Here is a 21,195-nt window from a genome sequence, read left to right as displayed (position 1 = left end):
CAGTATGTAGGGAATTACACCCTTTCAGCTCCAGTTTCATACCAGGGGAAGCTAGTATAATGCTATCTATTTTAGGAGACTAAATCAGTGGTAGGTTTTCATTATGTTTGCAAAGAATTCTGAGATCTGAAAGTAAATGTGAAGGGTTATTGATCAGCCAGATGCTGAAACGATACATTCCTGTATTTCTGGAGTCTCAGCCCCTATACACTTAGTCAGCTGAATACAGGAGAGCAGAAAATTTAATTCAGTTATCTTTTGCCTTTGTTATGGGTGTAATGTCATCAAGAGTAACAACTGTCATTTTTCAGCTGGGTGGTTGAAGGCACATCCTAGACATGGACTAGAAGTGGTTGCAAGCAGAATGACAAAGTCTGCCAGCTCAGTGTTTATTTCCTGATAACCTACCATTATTGCATTTTTAGCCATTTATCTTTTTTCTTTTCCAAGATGTGACTCACTGAAGTATGTTTCCTAGCTGCACTGCAATCTTTGTTATACAAATCAGAAACAGAACACGTCTGGGTTTTACTTCATCTCATAAACATTGTGCAAAGACCCCATGTAAACACCCTGATTGTGTTAGCATTTAAATTCACCATAGATTTATCCCTTAATAAATGTAAGATCTTACAGATGAAAATAAACCAGTCTGTTTCAGCAGCAAAGCAAAATGAAATCTGGGGAGAAATAAATAAATGCTAAAATTTTCCAAGTTTCTTATCTGTAGAAAACTGTGAATGGTGTCCCAACAAAGGAAGTGAAAGCCATTGTCTAATCTGGACTTAGCACAACATTAAGAAGCATCCTTCTATCAAGGAGCACTTGTCATAGCGGGAGTTATGCTGTTTTATTTCTGGTTATGTTTATTACAGGAAATAACCTGAGTATCTAGTAACAGAATATTTTTATGTTATTATTTATGTTTTAAATGCAAGAAGAATTGTCCTCACTTTCAAAGGTGGGTTTTAATGTTGACAGGTTTGTAAAGCATTGGACGGAGGAGAACTGGAGGATCTAGTTTAGAATATAAATCCTTTTAGCTCAGAGGCTACCTTCATTATATACATATAGTGCACTACAAAGAAGTGCTGACCCATGATTGAGGAGTCCAGTATTACTGGCTTTGAAGTACTTCCTAAAATTCTGTGCATTGAATTATCTGCCATGGAATATAGCAGATAAGTGCATATGTTGTGAAAAATACACGTGCCCCTTTTATTGCCTCTTGCGGTTGTTTCCTATCCTGTCGTGTATTTGGCAGTGGACGTAGAAAGACCAGAAGATAGGCTTGTTCCCCTTTTGAAGACTTTTTCATTGTCTTTTTTTTTTTTTTCTTTTGGTCTGGCAAGGAAGTGACTTAGAGCAAAAATGTGTTGGCAAGTCCAGTGACCCGTGAAATCAGTCAGAAATCAGATAAATCAGCTAAGGAATTAACTGCGGGAAATAAATTACTAAATAATAGAGCCTTCTCGTTGCTGCTTTTGATGCGTTTCTTACTGCATTGGACTCCTTCCATGAGATGCTCATAAGAAAAGCAGGAACTCAGTTCCCTTACCAAACCCATAAAACAAATGCAGGCTAAATAGAAGAATTTGCACATTGTTTAGAAGAAACTCTTAATTTGCTATACTCAGTAGGCCTTACCATACAGGTGGGAAGCTGCTCTAACAAGCCATATATGTCATCTCCAAAATACATGACAACTATAAAATTTTGACATGAAATTACATGATAAATGCAAGATGTTTAAAAAGGGAAGGAAAGAAAGAAAGATGACGATTCAGTAGAGTGAAAACAGATTTGGAGTTCAGGTCTTTGATGATTTTATTTATGCAGTTTAGGTAGTTCATATCTCAAAATGTTCTTCAGGAAGACCAGGCAGTCTGCCTGGTAGATATGTCCTCCCGAGAAGCACTTGGAGTGTCCATGTTGGACAACACAAAGAGGGAGTCAGAACATCGTGCAATTAACTGTGCTAGTGTCTGAGGAAATTTTCTTCTGCAGAGACTGATCATGTTAAGCTAAATACTACCACTTATCTTAAATCATTGGACAATGTTACTACGTATCGTGTGCACTCTGGTAAATTAATGAAAGCAGATAGAAAAATGAGGTACCCAAGTCAAAACATGTCAAAAGAACCACTATGCCCCTTTTCCTCTCTTTTGGAGAAACTCTTGAAAGCATGAATGAGGGGTGGAGCAGAAGTGGAAGCAGAGGACTCAGTAGTTTCACTGTATATTTATTTTAGCAATCATTATGCAACTGGCAGAGATTAAGTATCAGATCATACAGGGAGGCCAGGTGTTATCAGCACCTAACACTGTGTTTGCTTTGCATGGGAGTTAAATATTCATTGGCATTTCTTGTTGGAAGAACCTCTTGGCTATGACCTCTGCAATCAAAACTTGCCCTCTGACCCTTGCAGTTAGGTGCCATCATCAATCATTTTACACCCAAAGGGTGGTGGGTTGTGTTGCTGTTTATAGAGCTGGGAAAGCTGTGGTCTCAGTAGTGTTACTGTAAAACCTGAGGAAGCAATTTGGGCTGCATAAGTGGCAATGAGCTTTCATCAGCTTTCGTAGCCTCTCCTGCTTGCCACGTGCTGCACTTTGAGTGAGATAGTTTCCATCGCGTGGAGCAACTAACAGAGCTGGGATGAGGCAGCAGCTGAGAAATAAATGGTATGGAATGGCAACCGATGCTGAAATGGAAATGGTTTATATCAAGCCAGCTTCTGTTGGCAGATGAAGGCTAACACCTGCTGAGCCACAGAGGTTTTCAATTGTTCTGTTAAATTTAAAAAAATAAAAAATAAAAAATAATTAAAAAACCACAAAAATCAAAACCCAAGGCTTATTAAAGAAGGTGGTTTGCACAGGTGTGAATATAGAGCCATGAAGTTCCTGAAGTTGCTCACAACTGAGTTAGAGGGCACTTTCCTTACAAGTCTGCTGGCTGATAAGTAGGGATTCTTCTGCTGGCTGGAAAGGGAATGAAACAGCCTGTAATCTGGCTCTGCAGCGAGTTTTTTTTTCCAGGAACAACATAATTGCATTATAGAGAGTTATTTTAGACATTAAAAAATTAAAAACCAAATTAGTTTGCTATACTTACACGATTTCGCCCTCTGTTCTGGACTGTTTTAAGGCAATGTCATCAATGAGCTTGGAAGCTGTTGCAAAGTGTACGTAAGATGCCTGATATGTTTATTCATGGGAATTTGGACTTAGGGAGCTTTTTCTTCCTCTGCATTTATCAAAGCAGTACCTTTGGCTATGGAATTATCTGCTCTGACTAGAAGAAGAGACATCCCTCTTTTCTGAAGGACAATGAGAGGAAAACAGGAAATATGCTACAAGAAAACATTGTTCTGAGAGGTGATGGGATGGCTCATTAAACAGACATCACCTATCTTGGATGTGCTAAGATGTGAACTGGCTAGCTTTAAGCAGTTTAATATTACTCACCCATATTTACGTTTTATACCTGCCAAACTCTTTGATCACTGTTTGGTGTGTGTGTGGCTTTGTTTTTTCTCCTTTTGGTGGTGAATTCCTAAATGACTGTATACATGAATTATTTGATTTCTGAGAGTGGAAGGGTCTAGATGTAGGAAAAAAGCTTTTTTTTTTTTTTTCTTTTTGTGGATGGGAGTGGAAGTGGTGCAAGTGCCTAAGAAAATCTGTTCTCCCTTCTAATTTTATGCATTTTTCACAAGTTCTGATATACCTGGCCATTTTGGTGTTTATAGAGGGTAAAAAGCCCTCAAATCAGATTTCTTTACTTACCTGAATTTTGAGGGGAATTGTGCTTTGATTAGTAAGTTTTCAGATTGTGGATTTGATTTGACAGAGTAAGAAAGAAGTATGGAAGGTAATTTACGTGCGTTTCTCTAATGAAGAGAATTTTTTATTTTGCCACTTGCTGTGACCGTTTATTCAATAGAAATTTTATTTTAAACTTAAGACAGAGCGTTGTTGATAGAGAATACTGAGTTGACCCTAAGGACCTTGCATTATTCTTCTGCTGTCTTTACCCTTGAGCTAACTTGAGCTCTAACAGGTGGCTTGCCCAAACTGCAACCCTATCCATAAACATAACCTTCAGCTGAAGTGTGTGGTTGCTCTTCACTTGACTGGCTCTCAGGGCGTAGATTAAAATTTAGCTTAGGGTGCCTTATTTGTTGTCAGAAATGCTCTGTGGGGTGGATGAAGCTTGCTCATGCATGCAAATGAGACAAGTTTTCCAGTGCCTTCCCAGGCTCTGCCTTTCCACAGTTCAGTGGGAAAGGGCTCTTGGAAAAGCTACAATTACATGGGAAAATGCCAAGTGATGAAGCCCCAACATGCCCTATGGGCCTTCACTGCTCCTCCTTAGGGAGAGTGCTGCCATCACGAGCCGCACACAACGCTGGTGCCAAGAGGTGGCTGTTCTCATCTGGGCAAGGCCAAGGCAGGAGGGATTCTCCTCGTGCTGCTAACACGTCATTGAATATCTGGATTTCTCCACCAGAAATGAGGTACACTCTGACAGCGTGACCTTGCACAAATCGATTCTGCTTTAGTGCTTACAGTCTCTTTCAGAAAATCTTAGATATGCAGTCCTAAGGTCTTCTCACAGCTCTTCACCATGTTCAGCTGTGTGGTCTGGATGCTTGAACATCTCCAAGAGCAATTACGTTAAAAGAGAAAGCTTCTTTGCTGTGAAAAGGATTCTGCCAGTGACAGTGCTAGAACAAATGGGGACTGAGGGAGTTTGGAGGAAGTAATGTTCCAACTTCACCCTTCAACTTGTAATCAGTATAAATGTGTCAAAACAAAAGACACATCCAAGAATATTTCTATCCCTTCAGAGAGATGGACAGAGTTACAACCAGTTTTTTCATAGTTTTGTTTTATGCTTAGCCAGTCTCTTGAATTATGTAATGGAAACTTAATCCTTCCATCCTGCAAGCTGTTTTGCAAGACCAACAACTAAGTCCACCTGCTCAAATTTGAAGAACAAAAGGATTTTTAACATTTGTTGTTCTTCTACGAAAATATTCCTAAGTGCTCTGGCTAGGCCTCTTGAAGGCAAAACTAAACTTGAAGTTCAGGAATGATATTTATCATGACCTATAGTACAATGCTTTCATCAAGGTAGCAGACTTGGACTGCTTACATTAGAAGGCTATATAATTCAATCTGACAAGGTTAACAAGAAGACACTTCCTCTTAGCAAACCACAGTTAAATTCCTGCCTTGACCTGATTCTTCAAATGTCTAAAAACACCCAGGCTGTATTTGGCCTGTGGTTCCTTGCGAGCCACAGCTTTTGTGGAAAGTGCAGAAGGATCTCTCCACAAACACACACAAGGATTTCATGATGCTGAGTTTGCAGACAGCCTGCTGAATGGCAGTAAATTTTTTCTCACAATTGCTCTGTCAATAACAGAACTGCTTGGAATGAGTTTGCATGGGCTACTGCATCTATAGCAGGACTGTAATTGTTGCATGTGAATATCGTATTTGTATTTCATACTTTCCTGAGTACATTCATACAGCACAGAAGGTTAATTTTGTGTTCAGTCCCCACTGGGCTAAGAACAGTTCTATATTTTTCTGCTCTTTCTTCAGGCCACTTTATTCAGAGGGACAAATCACAAGTTACAAAGTATATGGTGAACTCACTGCTCATTGTGGGAGTCTCTCCCAGAAGTCCTCCTGACTTAATCTAAGGCAGTCAAGCTTTGAGTTTAACAGAGACTCTTCCCAAAGTTTGTAGTGAAGAATTATTGCATTAAAAATGTTCAAAGATGCTAGGGTACCTTCCAGATGCTTTCTTCCCACCTGGCATGCAAAAAGTTGTAAACAACAGTAGGCTACAGGAATGTTCTTCTAAAACTGTATGATGGTATAAGCTTCCATACTGTGGAATATAATTTTTCTGGGAATGCCTGTTCCTGCCAGTAGAGCATCCGCTCTGGATTCCTGAAGGGCCCTGGCACCAAGGAGGAGGAAGAGTTCTTTAGTGGAAGAGGGAAATAGGTAGGGTGAAACAAAAAGGAAATGCCTGGCTGAACAGAGGGAGGAAAAACATCCCTGACAGTGTGCCAGGATGTGTCCAAAGGAAATGTTGGAATCTCCCTTCTCAAGGGACTTTTTTTTTTTTTTTAAAAAAAAAAAAAGGCAAGCACTAGGAAATGTACTTTAGGGAACAATATTGCATTGGCAGGGAAATGGGCTGGATGATCTAATTATTTTCCATCTTTAACTTGTCTAGGTTTGAGAACAATCCAGATCTCTTTAGCTGTTTTTTTTTTTTTCCTACTTATTTCTAAAATATTGTAAACTGGGAATTATTTCTTGTAAAAGATAATTATTTTTGATCCATCAGTCCCAAGGCTAATCAAATTCTGACCTTTCCTGTAACCTGTTCTCCTTTCCAGAACTGTGGTGGAGTACGAGCAGTTACAGCTGTTTTCTGCAGTGTGCACATGCGGAGTTTTGGGGGCAGTAAGACTTCAGTTTCTTGTGGTCTACTATTAGTGATCCTCTACAAGTAAACCTGTAAAGTTGGGATAATAATTCTTCAAAAGCCTTGACATTACAAAGTGCTTAGCATCACAAATTCTCCATGGGGTTGCTTGTGGTAGGCAGGAGCTTGTTGCATATACTTTCTCAGCTGGCCAAGGATATTGCAATTAAACCAATATCCTTTCCCAAATGTCTTCACAAAATCCGAACTTCTGCTTTCATGTGATGTTCAATTTTTTGACAGAGGCTGATGGCTTCATGGAATGAAGGCTTTTTTAAAAAAAAAACAAACACAGATTTTTAAAGGCTAGTTACTCAAATGCTATGTTCTAACAGGATGAAATGCACTTGGGTGCAGTGCCCACTCGTTCTCAGAGGTATTTATACGCCCCACTAAGTGCTGAAGGGAGTTAGAGGCCGTGTTTCACTGCCTCCCAACAGAAGGCTGAGTAGCATTGCATTGGACAGCACTTGGAAATGAGTGTAGAACCCTAGCAGATTTTAGGACCTAAGTCTGTCTGAACTTCTGAGTCTGAATTACTTCTGCTTACAGCATTAATTACATGAGCAGCTCTGTTCATTGCTTGTTTTGATCTATAATTTAAATAGAAACTTTTTAAGAGTTGGCAGCATTGGCACAGTTGCCTTTTAAGATAAATGGTGTCAATTTTATATGAATTCAGATCCTGTGAGAACTATGGCTTTCATTTTAAAATAAAACATGGACCAAAGCTTGGAAAATACCAGTCTAATGGTTGGAACATCAGTAGACAACTACCAAAGTCTTTTTATCTCATTATCTGCAGGTTGGTTTTGTTTGTTTTTCTGCAGTTGAAAGCCAATACTCTGATACATCAAATAGAGAGGAGGATTGGTGGGTCTGTGTTGTTTGCAATAAGTAGTCCTGAACATGAAGACCTTGGTGAGCTTGAGAGAAATGCTATGGAGAGGTTCCTGCGCTGAAGGCTTTGGCAGTGGGCTGATAGCCCTGCTTCATGTCCCAGAAAGCTATTGTTGGAGCTCTGCCAACGGCAGAAGCCAGGTTGATTATAATGCACTGTTGAGTTCAAACTGTCCGCATGTGTTAGGAAATGGATTGACTTGTTTCATCCCCTTCTTAACTTTTAACACTTTAGAGTAAATGGGAACATAGTGTGTCTAACCATGCATGTTGTGTTCAAAGAAGTGCAGTTCACATATATTCTCGGGAAACTCTAATACAACCAAAGTCCCAAGAGATGGTGTCCAGCTACCTTCATTAGAAAGCAGTCTAATTGGGTATTTTCTGGACATTTTACCAATTACATGGAAACATTTATATCTTTTTTTCAAGAAGCAAAATGTTTTAAAAAAATAAATATGTATCAAGGTGCTCAACATCGCATTACAACACTTATCATGAAAGAGTTGCTGAGTTGCCTGGCCTTTAAACATGGTGATTTCACATAAAAAAAATAATTATTATGAAATACATAATCAAGCATAACTATTAATTTTTTAGAAATTGCTGACAAGCTCTGTAGACCAATGCAAAGGGCATTTCTAACTTCAAAAGGGAAGAGCCTTTCAAAGCAATGCATGTGATAAATGCTTGTGACAAAGAAAAAAAAAGGATTTGAAAGTCAAAAGGAGTTGGGGTATGAAGGATCTGACCTTTTTGTTTGTAGACTGTGATGTCTTTTTTACAATTTCTCTGTGAGTTGTGTGCTGTGGAAATATATTGGAAAACAGATAATTAAGAGAGAGGGAATAAAGACATAACCAGAGTATAGTATTTCAAAAGCATATAACTGCAGCTTCTGCTCAAGTCAAACTATTTGGCTGACACACAGGTGAGCCAAGATTACTGTGGAATGTGAAGATCACAAAGTGACATTTCACTATTACTTCTGCAGAATGTAAATGTCTCCAATATGTTGCTGGGTTTCTCCTCTCCCTTGCCACAACAGATTTTTTTTCTAAAATAATGACAGTAAGAGTTCTTATATATTATGGATTTAAGCTAGTGTGAGTATGGCTTGTTTAAAGGCAAGCATACACCACCTGTAGGTCTTCAGCTGACTTTGTTCTCATTCATTTAATAAGGGAACAGTAACATAGAAGATACCTTTGAGTTGTAAATTTGATGGTTTTAGTGTTGTGCCATTCACCTACAAGGTATAATTTACTTGCGCAAAGAGCCGTCATCTTTCCTATCCCTTATTTGTATATGTCAAACACAGCACAGATTATATTGTTTCAATTTGTCCTTTGATTTTATTTGATGTTTTATTGTCTTTCTCAAAAACAACTCATGTATTATCATGTGTACAGGCACATGTGTACACTTGCATAAATAAAAGATTCAGTTCAACAAATCAAAGACTAAGTAAGAGCAGATAATTAATTCTGACCCAGATTAAAAGACATCACATGAAAGATTCATGCCAATGGTGGTGACTCCACTGGCTGAGTTACGCATGTCTGCTTTGGGTCAGGGTCACAGGGCACATGAACAGCTCAGGTAGGCAAGACTGCAAGTTCTTTACAACAGAAATCATGTAGGTCTATCCTTCAGTTCAGTAGGTATTCCTAAGCAGTCTTTGGCATGTCATTACTACATAAACTGTAATCAGTTTGCCATCCTATCCTTAGGTTGGATATTAGGAGAAGTCTGTACTGAAAGGGTTGTGTGATGTGGGAACAGGCTGCCGAGGGAAATAGTTCAGCCTCCATCTGTGGAGGTCTTCAGGAAACATGTAGATGTAGAACTTAGCATGGCTTAGTGATGGACTTGTCAGTACTATGGTAAAGGTTGGACTAGATAATCTTAGAGGTCTTTTCCAACCTTAACGATTCTAACTGATGTTAAGGGGTGCATCATCACTGTGTTTTCATAAGTGGGAAACAAGAAAACAACTTATACTCAGACTTACACAGGTTGTGGGTGGCCTGATTCCTGCTCAGTGGATGTTAGGTGCCTGAATAATGCGGGTGTAGATTCTGCATCCAAGTCCTGCAATTGAAATGTGTACCTTCTTGGTCCATGTGTTAACTTTTGCTCCAGTAATGTCTTATTTTATAAAATACTCAGTAAGGAAGATATCTCAGTGTGAAAGCAAAATACCAGCATTAATTTTCATTTAGAAGAAAGTAACAGTGTTAACAAACCACATCCATCTAAGAATCTACCTGTAAAGAAGGGCTCTCTTTTGGATCAGAGATATGGCAATGAATTACGATAGACTTTCAAGGCTGCAGTTAATGCTGAGAGCCAAATACTTTTGCTACACTCATAAAAGTGCTGATCCCTTTGTGAGCCTCTTATGGAGAACTTGAGTTAGCTATCATAATGAGGAACAAACCTGTTGAAAAGCCCATGCTAGAATTCATGATGTTGCCAAGTCTTTTAAGAAAACAAGCATTTGGTTTGTTCCTGCTACAATGAAAATATCCTGAAGCTCTCAAAATCAGAGCATTCAACATTAACACAGTGTGTTCTTAATTGAGACAAATTTAGTCTGAGCCAGAAGCCAATCAAGAGAAGGAACGTGAAGGTTATAGCCCTTCTTGAGCTTGGGTAAACCCATCCATCAATACCTGTTTGTGTTCAGCAGTTACTGTTTTGAAAACATTTCTATGTTGTAGCAACATGTAAATGAAAAATCGGGCAAATTCTACCTGAGCCTGTATACTTCTGTCCTACGTTCTATAACTTTTCATGATTCAATTATTTTGAGTATTTTACATCTCTTAAAATATCTTTGTTTATGATAGATACAGCTGAGGAAAAATATTGTTTTAAGGGCAAGGGTGGCTATGAATAGTTGATTAAAAATGCAAAGTAGGTGCTAATTCACTTTTCAGAGTTAGGATCAATAAATCACAACTGAAAGAGCTGAATAGAGGAAATAAACCCACTTGAAACTGACTCAGCAATCTTAACATTTGTCTAAATCATTGAGCGGTTTGTTTAAAAAAAAAGTCTAGGACAGATTCAAATAGTTCTTTGGGTTGGGGAGGATTCCACTTTTGAACTGGAAATACTTTCAGTCTTTTTAAAATTCCTACTACTTCTGTCCAGCAAAAGTTTAACTATCCTATGGTACGTCAATAAGAAAAACATATGTTCATTTGGTCTCTACACTTATAAATTCTAAAATCTATGTCCATTAAAATAAAATGTTATTGGATGAAGATTGTTTTTAACTGATTATTTTGAGTAACCCTGTGATTGGATCTCTAAATTTGGGCATCTGATAAAGAGGAAGGCATGTTTTGCTTAAAAAATGAAATAATTATCTTTGAGCTTAGCTTCACTCTACAGAGTGGAAGTCTTCAGGCTGTTTCAAGTGATGTGCTTGAATCTCCAAACATTTTGATAGTCCTGTTTATCTTCCTTTTGCAAATACAGAAACAGTTTATCTTTCTTTCTGTCTGTCTGTCTGTCTTTCTGTCTGCCTTTCTTTCTTTCTTTTTAATTGAGGATATGATCTCACGTTCACAGAGCTGAAAGACTTTATTTGGATATAGATTCAAGCCTTTTAAAAACTACTTACCCTAAAGAATGTATAGAACCCTCCTTAAAATGTCTGATTACTGAAACAAGGGTCTTGGTATGTATGCATAAGAAATATTTAATAGAAATGTGCTATTTCTCCAAGTCAGAAAAAGGACTGCACAGAGAAACTTTGCCAGATGACACCAGGTCGTTAAGTGCTTTGTGAGAAAAATCTTGGCCTATCCTGCTTACTGATGAAACTTGCTTTCCACTTCAGTGAGGCCAGCATTTCACTCATGGATGATGCCCTGGAGATTATCAAGAACATTAAGAAAAATTTCCCATCACCTCTGATTAATTACCCAGAGTAACAAGATATCCCTTGGGCAACTTGTGTCTCAGCTATAGATAAACATTGCTATGTGAATTTTAATCAAGTGCAAACTCTGCAACAAGCAGGACAACTTTACTGTTACAACAGCCACTGCTTAGGCAATAAAGCAGTTCAACAAAATCTGTTGAGACTCTGATTCACAATGAAATTAAGTGTTATCCAAAATGATGGTACCAGTTTGGGCTGTGCTGAATAACATGCAACTTAATGTTTGATGGATTTGGGACAAGTATTATAGAATTATAAAGGTGGGCATAAACTTGATTGCTTTCCATTATGGAGGTGTATGGTAGGTGCACACTTACCTAACGTTGTCACAGCCTGGGTTCTCCCAGACACTCACATCCAGTCCTTGGCTACAGTGATCCCATACACTCAGGAAAAATTAATATATTCTTCTGCAGTTAATGTGAAAAGAGTTCTTGGAGAGTTTAAACTCCCTACGCTGTAAAGAACTCAGACTTCTACCACCCTGTGTTCATGTTGGCAGCCTGGTAGCATAAAGCTAGAATGATGGTCGTTACTCTAATGAAGAAGAAGTAAGTTATGAACTTTAATGGTTCAAGTGTGGATGGGAGTTGGGGGCATAATGGGAGGAAAGAAGCACCCTAAAAAGTCTTTAGTAGAAATTAATCTCATGTATCAGAGTTATTTGCAGAGAAACTTGGGAAACTATATTGGGCAGAGTGTGGAATGTATCCATAAAAATCTCAAATTCTTTCTATAGTACAAATACTGATTTTTTTTCCTGAACATTCCTATGTATGTCTTCCTACCAGTTAATGTATTTACAGTATTTTCTACCCTCAGTGAGGATACGTAGTCAATTATCCAATTACTATTTTTCATTATGTTATAATACGCAAGTAACTTGTGAATATCACGGTCACATCACATTAGTACATTGGAAGAGTTGGGATATGTGTCCTCCTTTGGCTGGGTAAATAAAGCCACCACCTTTCCCAGCACACTTTGCTGCATGTATATTCTCACATCAGAAATAACTTCATAAACAGAATAGTTCCTGTTTAACTCTGCAAATACTCATTTAGGATATATTTTTTTTTTTTGCTGATTCCCATTTTTCAATGCTTTCCTCCCTCTCATTCAGTCCTAAGGTGAAGATCTGCTTCTCTCAAAACTGATGTGGAGGCTCTATATGCCTTGAACCTTTTCCTTTGTGCTATTTGTACAGAATGTGAGAAAGCTGGAATACTGGAGATGTAAATATCTCAAATCTGTATCATTCAAAAACTTGGTGCATGGACATGTCTGTAGTTCTCCAAGAAGTGTTCTGTGATAAAGAAGTGTAGTTCATTGCACTTTATAGGTGGGTAAACACAAAAGTGGAAAAGTTAAGTAACCATAAAGGCAATGTAGGGTATACAGAGATGGTCCCTAATTTCTGACTAAAAAAAAAAAAAAGGAAAAGGGAGTGTGTGGCAGGATTAAATTAAGAAATAAATAAGGCAACCATAAAACCTACCAAGATTACTACTTGATTTTATCCTGAGAAAAGTTTGATTCAGAAATGGCTCCTGAGCTGCTAGTCTTTTCAGCTTGCTTGCTATGCACGTCTGCCCACCTGTTGTTAATTATAACATCCTATAAATCTAATGTTAGAAGACTGGCAATGAGACACAGTGCCTGTACTGCTTTAGCGGATGCTCTAGGAAAATAAATTTTCAGGAGTTTATTCCTGGATGAGCTTCTGCGAATCTGGCGTTGTCATGTTCTGATATTTCTATTAAGAACACAAGTGGATGTCTCTAAACAAATAATATCCTGGCTTTATATAGCCATTGTTGTTTCGAGCACCATATCAACAAACACTGATGGGAAGCTGTCATTTAATAAATCAAAATAGCTTTCTTGGTGATAAATATTTTTCTTAGAAACCACATTATTCTCTCTTCTGTGGATCATATGACTCTGCAGTTCCTGAATTTTTTGACTTTACTGGAGTAACAAAGAAACGTGGGAAATAATTCAGCATGGTGAAATCATTCAGCTTAGCAAAGCCTATGTTGTGGTTAGAACAACTTAAAAATACCTGATTTCAGGCATATGTGACCAGATTCTTCTGTTTTTCAGGTAGCCACAACTCAGCTGAACTGCACAGTGTCACCTTCCTGAGATGAGGAAAGCATTTAGCTTTGGCTAAATCACTTGGATTTCATGTCCCTCCAATGCAGAAGGGTGAAGAAGGGTGAGCAATATTTCCATCACACAGGATGGGAATTAATTTCTTGTCTGTATGGGCTTTGAATACTTTCAAAAAAAGTAAAGGGAAAAAAGAGAATGCCATGAATCATTGCTATTGACTCTGTTCTACATTGGCTGCCATTCAGATAACTTCCACTTATATTGATAAATAGGTTTTTGTAGTCAGCAGTGAAAAGAAACCCAATAGAAAAAAGGGGAGGGGAAAAGTAATTTGAAGAATGGAAACACATACAAAGATGTATATGATTATATTATGTGTAATATGATATGTATGTCAGTGATAGCAGTTTAAATTTAGATTGGTTCTAAATACAAATCCTGTAAAGACATATGCACATAAATATTATAAGAAATGTCATATTGCATTTAAACGGATGTATTCACAAATGTAGAATAACTTGCTGACAAAGTCAAACTGACAGACCTTTCTATTGGCATTACTGATGACTAAGTTGGTCCAAAATGTTTATCGTCAGACTTTACTAAAAACACATAGGCACTTGCATGCTTGTATATGTTTGTGTATGAAATCACGTTTCACCCAAAGACTATAAGCAATAAGCACTTCTGTAAAAACAAAACAAAAAAAACCACCACCACCAACAAAACAAAACAAAACAAAAAAAACCCTGCTCAGTAGAAAGCCCTTCAAGTTTTCTAACGTGTGCTAAGAAGGTCATAAAAAGTTGATAAAAGTCAGAGGATTCATATTGTTTTACTGGGATCCTTTTACAAGTTGCTATTGGTATGAAGATTGGTATATTCTTTCATTTATTTGTTCCCCAATTATTCAACATTCTACAGCAAAGATTTTAGTATGCCTGGGTGAGAGCTTTTTTTATAATGAAGCTCAATGTGGGTATGAATGTATTTATAAAGCTTCAGTGGCTATTGGCTCTGCTTGCTACTGAAAATATGGTTTTGATTACTCTTAAACCTCCTGATTCAACCTACTTTGGGAAAGTTAAGCTATATTGTTTTTTACTGTTCACATGACATTGTGTATTCTAGCTCAGTTGAGATCCAAGGTAAAGTACAGTGGACCTGTACTAAAAGAAAAACTATTGCAGCTGAATTGAAGCTGAAAAGTAGCTTAAGGAATATTAATAACAAAGGTAGTGAAAACAGTTCTGGTTTTAGGCAAACAACTTGTCAGTGGTTCAAAATGACAGTTTAGGAGACAGATAGGACAAAAAATTGCTGAAAGTATACAGGAAATATTATGAATCCTTGGAAGAAAAAATTGGAGTAATGTTTGTTTAACAGGCAGGCTTTAAATGACCTCAAAAAAATTATGTGCCACGTTGGTTACTGCCCCGTAATAGAATTTCATTACTTTGAAAGCAAATGTGGAGCCTGAGGCAACTTTGTTAGGTATACTAGTAAGAATCTCTCTATTCTCTAGCTGATCTTCCTATGCACCTACATCTGTGTCTTTCCCTTTTCCTCTTGTTTGCTTTGGTGATAATACAGTGCCCTGTTTATTTATGGATCACATCTAAAGCAGTTAATTCTTTACACTGAGTGTTTTCTCTGATTCAGTTCATCACAATTCAGCTGCATTGGTGTGCATTTCTAGTTTTTTTTTCTTTTTTTTTTTTAATTGAAGGGAAAAAAGAAACCACAAAATAAAAACTATGTTAAAGAAGAGTGATGTTAATATGAAAGATGTGCATTTCTACTAGGGCAACAAATAGAACACTGACAATATCTTGAATACTGATGTACCAGGAAAGGAGGGGAAACACTGAAGCTGTATGAGAATAGAAAACTCTCTGAGAATGTTTGCTATGTACTTTAGTTCCAAAGCTAACTGCATCTCTGCATCCTTATGAGCCAGTGGCCAGGCTCAGAGCTACCTCCTGTTTTTGGGATACAGTTTGGCAACTGATGCCTTCTGGTCTGCGCCCTAAGCTGCATGTTCCTGTTGCTGACTGACCACATTGGCCACACACTGTGTGCAGTTCTGTTCTTCAGAGAAAACATGCCACTGTTGGCCAGGGACTGGTAAGCTTTCATGAATTCAGTTTTTCATGTTGAGCAGAAAATATTTATAAAATAACCTAAAATAGGGACATCCATCCTGCTATGCAAGGCCTTATCTCAGTGTGCAAGTGCCTGAGAAGCAGATGATCCCTCTCCCTGAAGAGCACCCTGACATTTGCTGGCTTTGGACATGGAGTTCTCTTCTCATATGCCTTGGGACTGGTATTTTCATGTAGTTTCTACCTCTTGTCTGTAAGAAGTTTTGACAAACTGATTCTTTCAAAGCCAATAATTTTCCCCAGGAAATGAAACTTTGAAAGACTTGTTAATTGCATTGTTCCAGTATTAGATTTCTTCATTAATTATTCTGTCCTCAGTGAGTTCAGCTCTTAATGTCAATGCACCAAAGAATGTAGCCTCTGACATATCTATAATGGTTGTACAAAAGTATTTTAACAGGCCATGAATCCAGGATGTTGTGTCTATCATGCTGATACTCTATTTATGAACGGAAAGGAGTGCACACTTGCAATTGCTTTCCAAACATAAATCCATGTGCTCATAATGCATTCTTGCTAAATTTATATTAATGAATGGAGGTTGAATCTGCCTCCCTGTTAGCAAAATGTTGGTGTTCAGGTCTTTTTGAGTCAACTGATGCTATACTTCACAGCAAAATCTTCTTCACAGAAATATTTTTATTGTCAGGGAACAAGGGAGTCAGGGGTATCTTCCATAATGCATAAAAACAATTAAATTGTTACAAAGAAAATTACCTCAGCTTAATAGGAGAGTACTTTGCTGTAGCAGTTCTGATATCCAGACTCAACCTCCAGTAGTGAAGAGATCATAACAGTGTGGATACTAAATGTGAAGGGTTCTGACAATCTGCATTTTCTTCCTTTCCTGGAAAGAAAAGGAAAGAAAGCATGTATGTTAATAATCTTCAAAATATTCAGAACATTAGAAAAATATTTTTTATTTTAGTTGAATAAATAAACTACAGAAAGTTTATTTTATCTTTCTATTTTAATATTTTTTTGAAGTAATCAAAAGTTAAACAGGAGGCAGCACAGGAAAACTGTGTTTAAAGCTGTTGCTCAGGTTACAAAGACACCATGAAGGGCTCACATTTAGTTTTATTTTTATGAGTAATATTGTCTGCATTCCCACATGATGCTTGTGTATAAGCTCTAATTCACAGTAAGCTGTAATTTTTCCCACATGATGCTTGTGTATAAGCTCTAATTCACAGTAAGCTGTAATTTTTTTTTCCTCTTTGGACTACTTCTCATATTATAACGAATTACTATTTTTATTCCTTATAATGCTAATTGTTCTCTCATCAGCAGTCAGTTTCACGCTAAGAAAGTACTGAAAGACTTGAAGTGAAAGCTAGAAAAACTAGGTTGAAAAGTGAAATCTTTTGCTGCAGAGTGTAAACTCTCTGGTTTATCACAAAAAAAAACAAAACAGAAGATAACAAATTGCATCAAAGAAAGCCTAAAACCTAAGTAGGACTTTTTTTTTCTTCCCCCTCATAAACGAATAACAGTCGACAGTTCTGGAATGTGCACTCCTCTCCCATGAAAACATTTTTCCGCTCTGCCTTTTCCAAAAATCAAAAGTTCAAAGCTAGACTACTACACGTTATAAAAGAACAAATATACCATGACACTTAAACAAAGACATGAGTCAGTGTATTCAGCTTTCTTGAGGGAGGAAGGAGTTATGTTTCTTGTTAAGGCAAGGTTTGAAGTAAAGAAATTATTTTTGTAGTTTTATATATCCCATTATAATTATTTATCTCCAAAGATATTCTATTTTACTGTACAATCAACGTTGCAATTATTTCCCTTTTTGTCACTGATATATTAAGGTTTACATAATTTCTCCTCAGAAAGCAAATTATTAACATCTTTGTTATATAAATGGTCATATGCAATCACAAACATCAATGTGCTTAGTATTATTTAGAATATCTGTGGCAAGCTGGGAGCCTCAGCTGCTTTTCTTTCTTATAAAGAGTGCTGCTTTTTGCTCCTGAGAGTGGCACAAGCAAGATGTAAGCATGTAAGCAGAGGACAGGCAAAATGAGGTGGCTTTGGACTGCTATGGGTAAAGCAACTTTTATCTGGAATAAGAAGCATTGACTTTTGTGTTGTCTTAAACACAGGCGTATAACTAATATATCAAGCAGCTGAATTGCTCTTTGTCGTTTTTAAAGCTGTCTAGGAAACTTGGAACACCATTTCCATTTATTTGGAGCAAGTGGCTGACTCATTTGTCTGCCTTGAAAAACCTCTACTTCTGTTCCTGAGTGAAGCAAGACAGATATTCTGGAAGTCACTCTTGCTGTACAACAGCAGAAAAGTGCAGAAAGTCGCAGAGCTCCTGCTAGTATTGGGCTCAGTAATCCCTAAATGTATGTTTGACTTGGAGCATGTTAAGGGATGCAAACTTCTGCTTGATACTGTAGTAGCTTTAATGTGTTCAGTTCTTTCAGGCAGATTGAATCTGCAGTCTCGTGGTTCAGGGCTGAGATAGGCACAGATTTGTTGTTGCTAGAACAAAGGTCTGGTCCAGATTTACACCTTTGACACTGAATATTATGTTTGGTAGGACGGAACCAAAATCAGAAAATCCCTGAGCTTGGAGAAAGCTGACATCTGAAACCATATCCAACAGCCTTGGCCCACTATCAGGATTAATTTTTCCCTCATTAATGTGCAAAGACTTAAGTTCCCTAAGAAGAGCAGTGCTCAGTAACTGTATAATAGATATGCTCAAATGCAGGGACGCTTAAAATTTTTCTTCAATTTTTCTTTTTGAACCATATAGCTTAGATATGAAGCTATAATTTCTGTAGCTGCAGCTCTCTTCCTGTTGCTTTTGTAAGACGACGTGAAAGGACCTTACCTGGCAGTTAACCATAGTCAGAAGTTGTCTAAGCCTTTTTAAAACCCTGTTATATTTCACAGGGGAACACAGAGGGTGTAATGTAATTAACATAAATTTTTTTTTAAACTTTAACTTTTCAAATGGAAAAGTCAGGATTTTTCATTTGGTTGTTTTAGAGGTTTTTAACGGATAGTGCCACTGCATTTTAAAGGTTTCAAACTGATTGTGCCATTGCATTTAATGTTGATTATGAACAAGATTATAGAAAATAAAGGGACATGGTCTGTGAGAAATACATTTTTAGTAAGGGAAAGCTCCACAAACAGTTTTGTTAGGTGAAGTTATATACCAGTGACAATGGCTAGAAGCACCAGGCACAGGGAGCCTGCATTAGGTGAGCTCCTTGGTAGGTGAACCATGTTTTGATAACCACTGGAATAAAGACAAAACAAAAACAAACTCTGCTGGATAGACAAACTCATTTAATTTTTCAGATCTTTTATTAAATTATAAAAGTTGTCAAGAAGATTGTGCTAGGATATACATGTCATTAATAGCTGGAAGTAATTAGGTGGTAATGCCTTTGCAGAAAGAGGGCAGTTGATTAACAGGCTAGTGGTAACTACACTTGCTGGCTAGGTGTAGATGAGGGCAAGAAGGGGATTGCTTCCACCTCTCACTGGAGCCAAACATAGTCCTTTCCTGTATCCTTCTTGGTTTGGGTGGATGGGCAATGCAGGCAGTAATACCCCATGCTCTGAAACAGCCAGAACCACAGCTGAGCCAAATTTGAGCACCAGCCACTGTAATAACTATCACACAGGGCAGATGCATATTCCCCTGGTGCATGCTTCTGCCTCCTGCATTATACAAGCGAGCAGGAAAGACTCTCATCAGAGGTTAGGAAAACTGTGAGATTTATAACATTGGTGGTAGGTGGAACAAGGGAGACTGTCAGACCAAGAGAGCCAAATATTTTAAGCATCTGCTACAGGCCTGTGCCAGATGCAGGATACCAGAAAGATGTGCCATTTGTCTGTTCTTGAATGGAATTTCCTATGTCCCTAATACCAAGCAAACTCTGTTTATTTATAATATAACTACTTCTGATTTTGGAGAGATGATATACAGCACATTTCATCTTTTCACGCTCACAACAATATTTAAATGCCTAAAAAGTGATTTATTTAGCTCTATAAATTCTGTCAGGCTTGGCAGTTGTTTTGCTTTGTCATGGGTGAATCTGCAAAGGCTGGCAAACTTCATTCAGGGAAGCTGAACTGTGTACTTCACAGAAGTACGGCTTTCTATAATGTTTGTCTGGGTTAAGAATGGGATCCAAGTTCTTTCAAGACCTGCATCAGTAGGCACTGGTTTCAGGTGACCACTTTCATGGGCACAAAAAGAAGAATGCCTTAAGAAATGCTGACTGACCTCTCCTGAAACTGAAGTTATATTCCACTTCTATGTGATAAGTAATAAGGGATCTCAATTAGTTCCCAAAGAAATCAGCAGGAATTTCAAAGAAAATTTTTTTTCTTGGAATATGTAAATTCAAAACTACAGCTCTTTGGAAACATGTATTAATTGTAAGTTCCATTTCCTTAAATGAGTTTCTAGACAAAATTAGAGGAGAACATAACCTTCCCAGAGTAACAATGTCAGAATGAGATTGATTACCTGGGAGTTGAGTACCCCAGTTTGGAGTCTTTGTGCTGCTTTACTGGTACTGAAGACATAAGCTCCAAGCTATGCTTAAGACCAGGTAGAAAATCAGTGCTAGGCTTCCTGGGACTGGAAGGAAAATACAACAGCCACACAGTAGAAGTTCTTGGCTCCAGTACAGGCCAACTGTGTAGCAGAGTCAATCTTCCTTGGCCTTCTTTAATGTCAGCACCCTTCCCTGCCAGCGTGGGCATGGCTGCTTGCTTTGCTTCAAAGACGTGCCACGCTGGGCCTGTCAAACCTGCCTGCCTTTACCCTGGGCCCTTTCTGGTACCTCAGCTCCAGTGCCATGTCCCACAGTCCTTTTACAAGCGGACTGTGTCCTGATCACCTTGCTGCTCTAAGACTAAGACTTTTTGTGAACTGTTGCCAGCTCTTCAGTTCAGAGGAGGAAACGCCTAAGAGACTTCTGACGGACTTCTTTGACCTAGGCCCTCAATAGGTCCAAGTTTTTTTTTTTTTTTTTTCCTCACAGAAATCTTCAAAAATGCCTTGGCTTCTTCCAAGGACATGACAAGAGAATTAAAAACAAAACCCTTAAAAAACAATAATAAAAAACAACAACTGTGAGATAGAAAAAGTGACAAGTTCTTGTTTCAAATTTGCTGACAAATACTGAGAGCCCACAGAATTATTAACTGTAATCCAAGTTCTTCCACTGATGTTCCCTAGAACTTTCTAGGTCACCAGCTACATTAAAACATGTGCAATTAACTGCCTGCATAAACATGCTGCATGAGCTCATCCCTTTCTGTCTTAATTTTTTTGTTTGTAAATTCGAGGCTGTAGAATTTGCCTGTGGTATTGTTCTGAAGTCCAGCTTCTGACTGCAGTTGTTATTACAATAAGAACTGCAACAGATGTCAGAACTGAGTGAAAGCCCTGCCATTTAGCAATTAAAGTACAGACTACAGCCATCACTTTCTTTTCTTTATTACAGGTGTAAGACCCCACATAACAGG

General features: G+C 37.9%; 1 protein-coding gene across 11 annotated transcripts in view; it reads right to left on the bottom strand.

The window, feature by feature from the left end:
* COL8A1 (collagen type VIII alpha 1 chain) overlaps positions 1 to 21,195 on the bottom strand; it is an 86,691-nt gene that overhangs the window by 54,373 nt on the left and 11,123 nt on the right. For 6 of the 11 annotated variants that reach the window (XM_035540995.2, XM_035541000.2, XM_035540993.2 and 3 more), the window contains one exon: positions 16,384 to 16,513. The gene's annotated coding sequence lies outside the window, so the exon portion shown is untranslated. Of the gene's footprint in view, positions 1 to 8,174; positions 8,229 to 9,436; positions 9,517 to 16,383; positions 16,514 to 21,195 lie in introns of all 11 variants that reach the window. The other 5 variants (XM_050708383.1, XM_035540997.2, XM_050708384.1 and 2 more) reach the window with 3 other exon arrangements.

This window comes from Cygnus atratus, chromosome 1 (assembly GCF_013377495.2).
Source record: "Cygnus atratus isolate AKBS03 ecotype Queensland, Australia chromosome 1, CAtr_DNAZoo_HiC_assembly, whole genome shotgun sequence".
NCBI classification, from domain to species: Eukaryota; Metazoa; Chordata; class Aves; order Anseriformes; family Anatidae; genus Cygnus; species Cygnus atratus.
This window is presented reverse-complemented; position numbering and strand designations above follow the sequence as displayed.